Below are 7,663 nucleotides of genomic sequence, written 5' to 3' on the forward strand. Positions count from 1 at the left end.
CAACTTGCATCATCATCAATGTAATGCTGGCCTTCCAAATAAATTTGGAAATATTCTCTACTTATTTCTACCTTGGTACGGCTAGAAATAAAGGTGTGTTTGAAATATTTTGTATTTCTTTTTTTTTTCCCAAAGATTTATTTATTTTTTGAAAAGCAGAGTTACAGGGAAGTGGAAGCAGAGAGAAAGAGAAAGACAGAGAGAGAAGAGAGTTACAGACAGCGAGAGGGAGAGAGAGAGAGAAAGAGAGAGAGAGAGAATCTCCATCTGCTGGTTTCTTCCCCAAATGGACACAAGGGGCCCGAGCTGGGCTGATCTGAATACAGGAGGCAGGAGCTTTCTCCAGGTCCCCCATACTGGTGCAGGGACCCAAGCACTTGGGCCATCTTCCACTGCTTTCCCAGGCCATCAGCAGAGAGCTGGCTCGGGAGTAGAGCAGCCAGGACTCAAATCAGCACTCATATGGATGCTGGCACCATAGGCAATAGCTTTACACCGTATGCCACAGCACTGGCCCTGGAATATTTTGTATTACTCTACAAAAGTTTTGCTTCTGTAACTTTATAATTGGTTGGTTGGTAATTTTCATATTGTGATTCAATTTGCTTGTTTTAGGTAGGATTTTGCTATTTTATATTATATTTGGTTTTGGGAATTTGATGTCCAAAATATAGTAGATTTTAATCTCTAGTCAAATTTTTCTTCCTAAGCATTTTACAGATTTTTTTAGCTTCTTGACAAGGCTATATTCTATGTAAAGCATTGTTTCAATTCCCTGAAACTGGATATTAGTGTTACTTTTCCCTGTATTGTCTTAATTACTTTTACTCATAGTTGATTAATTTTGGAACCTTAAAAAGTAGATCCTTCTTTATGGTGCTTTTAAAAATCATTTCATATTATGGTATATATACACTATAGAATACAACTCAGTGATAAAAAATGAAATCGTATTTTTTACAACAAAATTGATGCAACTGGAAACCATTACATTAAGTGAAATAAACCATTCCCAAACAGATAAATAACATGTGTTTTCCCTGATCTGTGGTATTATAATAAATTGAAGTGAAATTGACATTTTGAGCTTTGATGATTTTTATAGAAAGCTTTTATTTAATAAATATAGATTTCATAATTACAACTTATGGATTATAGCAGTTCTTCCCCCCATACCCACCCTCCCACTCCCTATACATCCCACCTCCTACTCCATTTCCCATCCCATTCTTCATTAAGATCCATTTTTAATTATCATTATAAACAGAAAATCAACTCTATACTAAGTAAAAATTCTAACAGTTTGTACCCACACACACATACGTACCCTTAGGGGTATGTCAGAGGGAACATATGCCCAACTGTACATCTCACCCCTCTCTTTATTTTTTGTCACTCTTATTTTTAACAGGGGTGAATTTTTAATTGGTTTTAAAAACCTGAGAATAATACTGTGTTAAGTAAAGTGTTCAAACAAGGGTATTAAGTAGAAAAAGAAAATACTAAAAAGAATAAAATAGTAAGCTGTTCCTCAACAGTCAGGACAAAAGCTAATCAAGTCAATGCTTCTCAGTGTCAGTTTTACTCCTACAGGTTTCCTTTTAGGTGCTCAGTTAGTTGTCCTAGATCAGGGGAAACATGATATTTGTCCCTTTGTGACTGCCTTATTTCACTCAGCATGTTTTCCTGATTCCTACATTTTGTTGCAAATGACTGGATTTGATTTTTACCGCTGTGTAGTATTCCATAGAGTACATATCCCATAATTTCTTTATCCAGTCTTCAATAGATGGGCATTTAGGTTGATTCCATGTCTTAGCTATTGTGAATTGAGCTGCAATAAACATGGAAGTGCAGATAGCTCTTTTATTTGCTAATTTAATTTCCTTTTGTAAATTCCCAGGAGTGGGATGGCTGCGTCATATGGTAGGGTTATATTCAGGTTTCTGAGATATCTCCAAACTGTCTCCATAGTGGCTTTACCAGTTTGCATTCCCAAAAACAGTGGATTAGTGTGCCTTTTTCCCTACATCCTTGCCAGAATCTGTGGTTTGTTGATTTCTCTATGAAAGCCATTCTAACCAGTGTGAAGTGAAACCTCATTGTGCATTTCTCTGATGGCTAGTGATCCTGAACATTTTTCATGTGTCTGTTGGCCATCTGGATTTCTTCTTTTGGAAAATGTCTGGTCAAGTCCTTGGCCCATCTCTTAAGTGGGTTGTTTGTTTTCTAGTGGTGGAGATTCTTGACTCTTGGTAGATCGTGGTTATTAATCCTTTATCAGTTGCATAATTTGCAAATTTTTCCTCCCATTATTTTGGCTGCCTCTTCACTTTCCTGTTTCTTTTGCAGTACAGAAACTTCTCAATTTGATGTAATCCCAGTTGTTAATTTTGTGTTTGGCTGCCTATGCCTCTGGAGTCTTTTCCAAGAAATCTTTGCCTGTGCCAATATCTTGCAGGGTTTCTTAGATGTTCTCTAATAATTTGATGGTGTGAGGTCATAGATTTAGATCTTTATTTAGTGGATTTTTGTGTAGGGTAGGAGTCTTGCTTCATACTTCTGCATGTTGAAATCCGTTTTTCCCAGCACCATTTGTTGATTAGATGGTCTTTGCTCCAGGAATTGGTTTTAGTTCCTTGATCAAATATAAGTTGGCTGTAGATGTTTGGATTGCTTTCTGGTGTTTCAATTCTGTTCCATTGGTCTGCTCATATATTTTTGTACCAGTACTAGACTTTTTGATTACAATTTCCCTGTAGTATATCTTGAAATCTATTATTGTGATGCCTCCAGCTTTCTATTTGTTGTATCATATTGCTTTAGCTATTGGATGTCTCCTGTGCCTCCATATGAATTTCAGCATCATTTTTTTCCAGATCTGAATATAATGCCTTTGGTATTTTAATTTGTATCACATTGATTCTATAAATTGCTTTTGGAAAAATGGACATTTTGATGACATTGATTCTTCCAATCCATGAACATGGAACATTTTCCTATTTTTATATCTTCTTCAATTTCTTGCTTTAAAGTTTTGTCATTTTCATCCTAGAGATCTTCAACATCCTTGGTTTAGTTTATCCCGAGGCATTTGATATTTTTATGTAGCTATTGTGAATAGGATTTATCTCAGAAGTTCTTCTCAGCTGTGGCATTGTCTGTGTATACAGAGGCTATTGATTTTTTTGCATTGACTTTATATCCTGCTACTTTATCAAACTGTTCTAAAACTTCCAGTAGCCTCTTGGTGGAGTCTTTTGGATCCCCTAGATATGTCATTTGCAAATAGGCTTGTTGGACTTCTTCCTTCCCAACTTGTATCCCCTTGATTTCTTTTTCTTGCCTAATGGCTCTGGCTAAATCTTCCATTACTGTATTGAATAACATAAATCAATATTTTGATGAAAGAAAAACACTTTGTGTTGCCATATCTACCTTTGTTATTCCATAATCAATTCTGATTTTGTAAATAGCCTTGTGATGCCATGAGCAACTGGACTATAATAAACAAATAATGTGGTATCATAAACCAAATTTTTTATATCATAAGCAATAGTGAAATCTTAAAAATATTGTGACATTATAAAGCTACCATTTTGATGTTATAATCAATTGTGATGTCATAAAAACCTTGTGATATCATAAAGCTACCATTGTCATCTCATAATTAATCGTGATATAAAAACACTGTGATGTTATTAAGCTACCATGTCATGTCATAATAAATCATGATGTAAAAATTCTTATGTTACCTAATCAACTGGAATGTGATAATTCACCATTGTTATATCATAAAGATAACATTGTGATAATATATGTATCACTATTGTGATGTCATAATAAATTCTGATTTTGTGAAAAATATTGATACAATAAACCAATATTATGATGCAATAAACCAAAAATTGTCATATCATAAACCAAGTTGTGATGTCATGACCAACTGTGAGTCCTAAAAATTATTGCAATGCCTTAACTTATAATTGTGATGATAATCAGTTGTGATGTCATAAATCATTATTATTTTATAATCAATTGTGATATCATGAAAGCATTATGACATATGCCAATATTGTGATAACATTTACATGACATTGTGATTTCTTTTTTTTTTTAAATTGTGTTTATTTATTTGAGTAGTAGATTTACAGACAGTGAGAGGGAGAGACAGAGAGGTCTTCCATCCGCTGGTTCACTCCCCAAATGGCTGCAACATCCAAAACTACTCCTATCCAAAGCCAAGAACCAGGAGCATCTTCCTGGTCTCCCACCCAGGTGCAGGGGCCCAAGGCCTTGGGCCATCTTCTACTGCTTTCCCAGGCCATAGTAGAAAGCTGGATGGGAAGTGGAGTGGCCGGGACTAGAACCAGTGCCTATATGGAATGCCGGCACTGCAGGCAGAGAATTAACCTACTGAGCCACAGTGGTTTCACAAACCAACCATTGTACTCTCTATGAATTTTTGTCATAAAAACCATCGTGACATCAGAAACCTATCATTGTGTGTCATTATCATTGCAATATCAGAATATGTCCTAAAATATCATTGTTGTGTCATAATCCATTGTGATATTGCCAAAACCATCGTGATGTCATTTTCAATTGGGATGTGAAAAACTACCATTGTGATATCATAAACCTCAATTTAATTTAATATGTTATCAGGGGATAAATGTCACTTTTTGGGTAATTTAAATATGAGTTTTATAATGCATACCAAATGTTATGTTTCAGAAAACTTGAATGTAAATCATATATAAAATAGCACACAATTTTGAAGACTTTGGATATTCTGTATCTTTCAATCAAAACCTGAATTTTTCATAGAAAGAATATCTGTTTAGTTACCACAGAAAGGATAAAATATATCATTTTTTTCTTTTGGAGACTGTCTTATTTCACAAAGTATAATAATGGTTTCCAATTGCATCCATTTTGTTGTGAAAGACAGAATTTCATTCTTTTTTATTACTGAGTAATATTCCACAGTGTATACATAGCACTTCTTTCTCCAGTCATCAGATGATGAGCAACTAGGTTGATTCCAACATAGTTATTGTGAATTGAACTGCTATAAATGTGTGGTACAGAAAATTCTTTCATATGCTGATTTCATGTTCTTTGGATAAATTCCCATTGCTTGATCATATGGTAGATCTATTTTCATCTTTCTGAGGAATTTCCTTACTGTCTTCCACAATGGCTATTCTAGGTCGCATTTCCACCAACACTGGACTCACTAATCTTTTTCTGTACATCCTCACCACTATTCATTGATTTTTAATTTTTTTCTTGCCAATAATAACTTAAATTTGGGGGATCTATATATAGAACTCATTTTCCTTCCCAGTACACCAAAAGAACTGGGGTTATGAGGAAAAAATAAGTTCATACATGAAGAAATTTGAAGCAAAACAAAATATAGGAGGTGTATTGTTATCTAAACGCAACCATGAAAGAATGGACAATATTTCACCAAACTATTTCTGAAGACTTTTAACTTTGACTGGTGAATAAATTTTCCTTTCTCCTATATAGCAAGTATTTATTCTGTGTTCCATAAACTGATAGTGACATTTCTTAAAACTAAAAGAAATTGATGAAGCAATTCTGCGATATTTATTAATGTCAAGTAACCTATCAGAATTTATTTATAAACAGAGAGAAAATAAGCGCTTTTAAATATTGCAATATTGTTCATGATTTTACATCATTCAATATACTGTGTAAAATATTCTGGATTTATTTATAATCCATCCCAGTCACTTCATATATGAAATGTCCTGCTTTGCTAAATACTCTCTGCAAATGTTTCACTTACATAGCATGTAGTTTCCTAAAGCCCTCCACTTTTCTTCTTACTTACTCCACATCCCAGTCAATACAGAAACATAGCTACAGAATCATTCTTTTACTGGGTTCTAGGAAAATCAAGTAGTTAATGAGGAAAGACAGCTGTAAAGCAAAGACCAAGAATACCCAAGGGAGGTCAGGAAAGCCAATTCAACAAGTGAGATTACCAATATGTATACTGCATCCTCTGTCCTTTAATATATTTTTATTTTCATGCATGAAAAGAGATCAGGGCTATTGAGTCTTTTGATAACTAAGGAGATACACAGTGCTAAAGAAAAGTGACTCTAGGACATCAGATCTAACACAGAATCCCAGCAAACACAAATGACAAAAACTTATGCACTTCATTCATGTTTCCAGAAATAGCAATGAAGTAGAAAAAATAGAAAATTACAAAATAAAAAAAAAAACAAAACAGAAAACTCATGCCAGACTAAGAAATTTAAACTTTTTTTTTCTAGAAGATACAATTAAATATATCTAAATGGAGGAAAACAATTTTTTTTTAGAAATCACATTGGAGAAAGAGTTAAAGATTATGGTGATTAGGCTGGTGCCACGGTTCACTAGCTAATCCTCCACCTGTGGCACTGGTACTCCAATTCTAGTACCATTGGGGCACTGGATTCTGTCCCGGTTGCCCCTCTTCCAGTCCAGCTATCTGCCCTGGCCTGGGAAGCAGGGGAGGATGCCCAAGTGCTTGGGCCCTGCACCTGCATGGAAGACCAGGAGGAAGCACCTAGCTCCTGGCTTTGGATCAGCGCAGCGTGCCAGTCGTAGCAGCCATTTGGGGGGTGAACGAATGGAAGGAAGACCTTTCTGTCACTCTCTCTCACCGTCTAACTCTGCCTGTCAATGAAAAGACTACTGTGACACCACCTAGAAGAAGTGAAAAACTGTTATTTCAACTAGCACAGTGACAGTAAGAATAAAAAGAGGGGGAAAATATGACCAACAGAGTTAAGATGCACCAGTTGTGACAGTTGACAGAATCTGAGTGTAAAGAAAGGTAAGTGATTAACAGAAACATTGAATAGAGAAATTTCTCAAAATTTTTGAAAAATAATTTCCTGTCTAAAAACAGTGAGAAGACTTCAAAAACTGTAAATATCCACATCTTCAGAAAACTGGAAATTATACGGATGCTTGCATAATCTGGGAAGGGTTTACCTAAAAAAGTGTCTAAATTTCAGTAAAATAAGTGAGATTTGGATATGGAAAATTTTCCAATCAAGACTGTCCCTACACCTAATATTCCAAACCAAAAAGCTCCAAAGTCCAAAACTTGTTCAGGGTCACCATAAGAGGAAAATTCTACAGCTGACCTCATGTGAGGTATTGTGGTCAAAAAGTTTGCAAACTGAGGCTGGTGCTTTGGTGCAGTGGGTTAAGGCTTCAGCCTGCGGAGCTGACATCCCATAAGGGCGCTAATTCAAGTGACTCCTTTTCTGATCCAGCTCCCTGCTAATGTGCATGGGAGAGCAGAATAGGATGGCCTAAGTCCTTGGGCCCCTACAGCTACGTGGGATACCCAGAAGCAGCTCCTGTTTCCAGGCTTTGGATAGGCTCAGCTATAGACATTGTGGCCATTTGGGCACAGCAGATGAAAGACCTCTCTCTCTCTCTCTCTCTCTCTCTTTCTCTCTTTTTGACTCTACTTTAAAAAATAAATCTTTAAAATTTTAAATGCTGGCACACTAAAAATATGGTATAAATTATATTTACTCCATCAATAAGTAAGTTTCATGTTGAGACTTGAGTCCCATCCCCAAGATTTCTTATGAAATCTATGAATATTCCAAAA

Source organism: Oryctolagus cuniculus, chromosome 20, assembly GCF_964237555.1.
Source record: "Oryctolagus cuniculus chromosome 20, mOryCun1.1, whole genome shotgun sequence".
Classification (NCBI taxonomy): Eukaryota; Metazoa; Chordata; class Mammalia; order Lagomorpha; family Leporidae; genus Oryctolagus; species Oryctolagus cuniculus.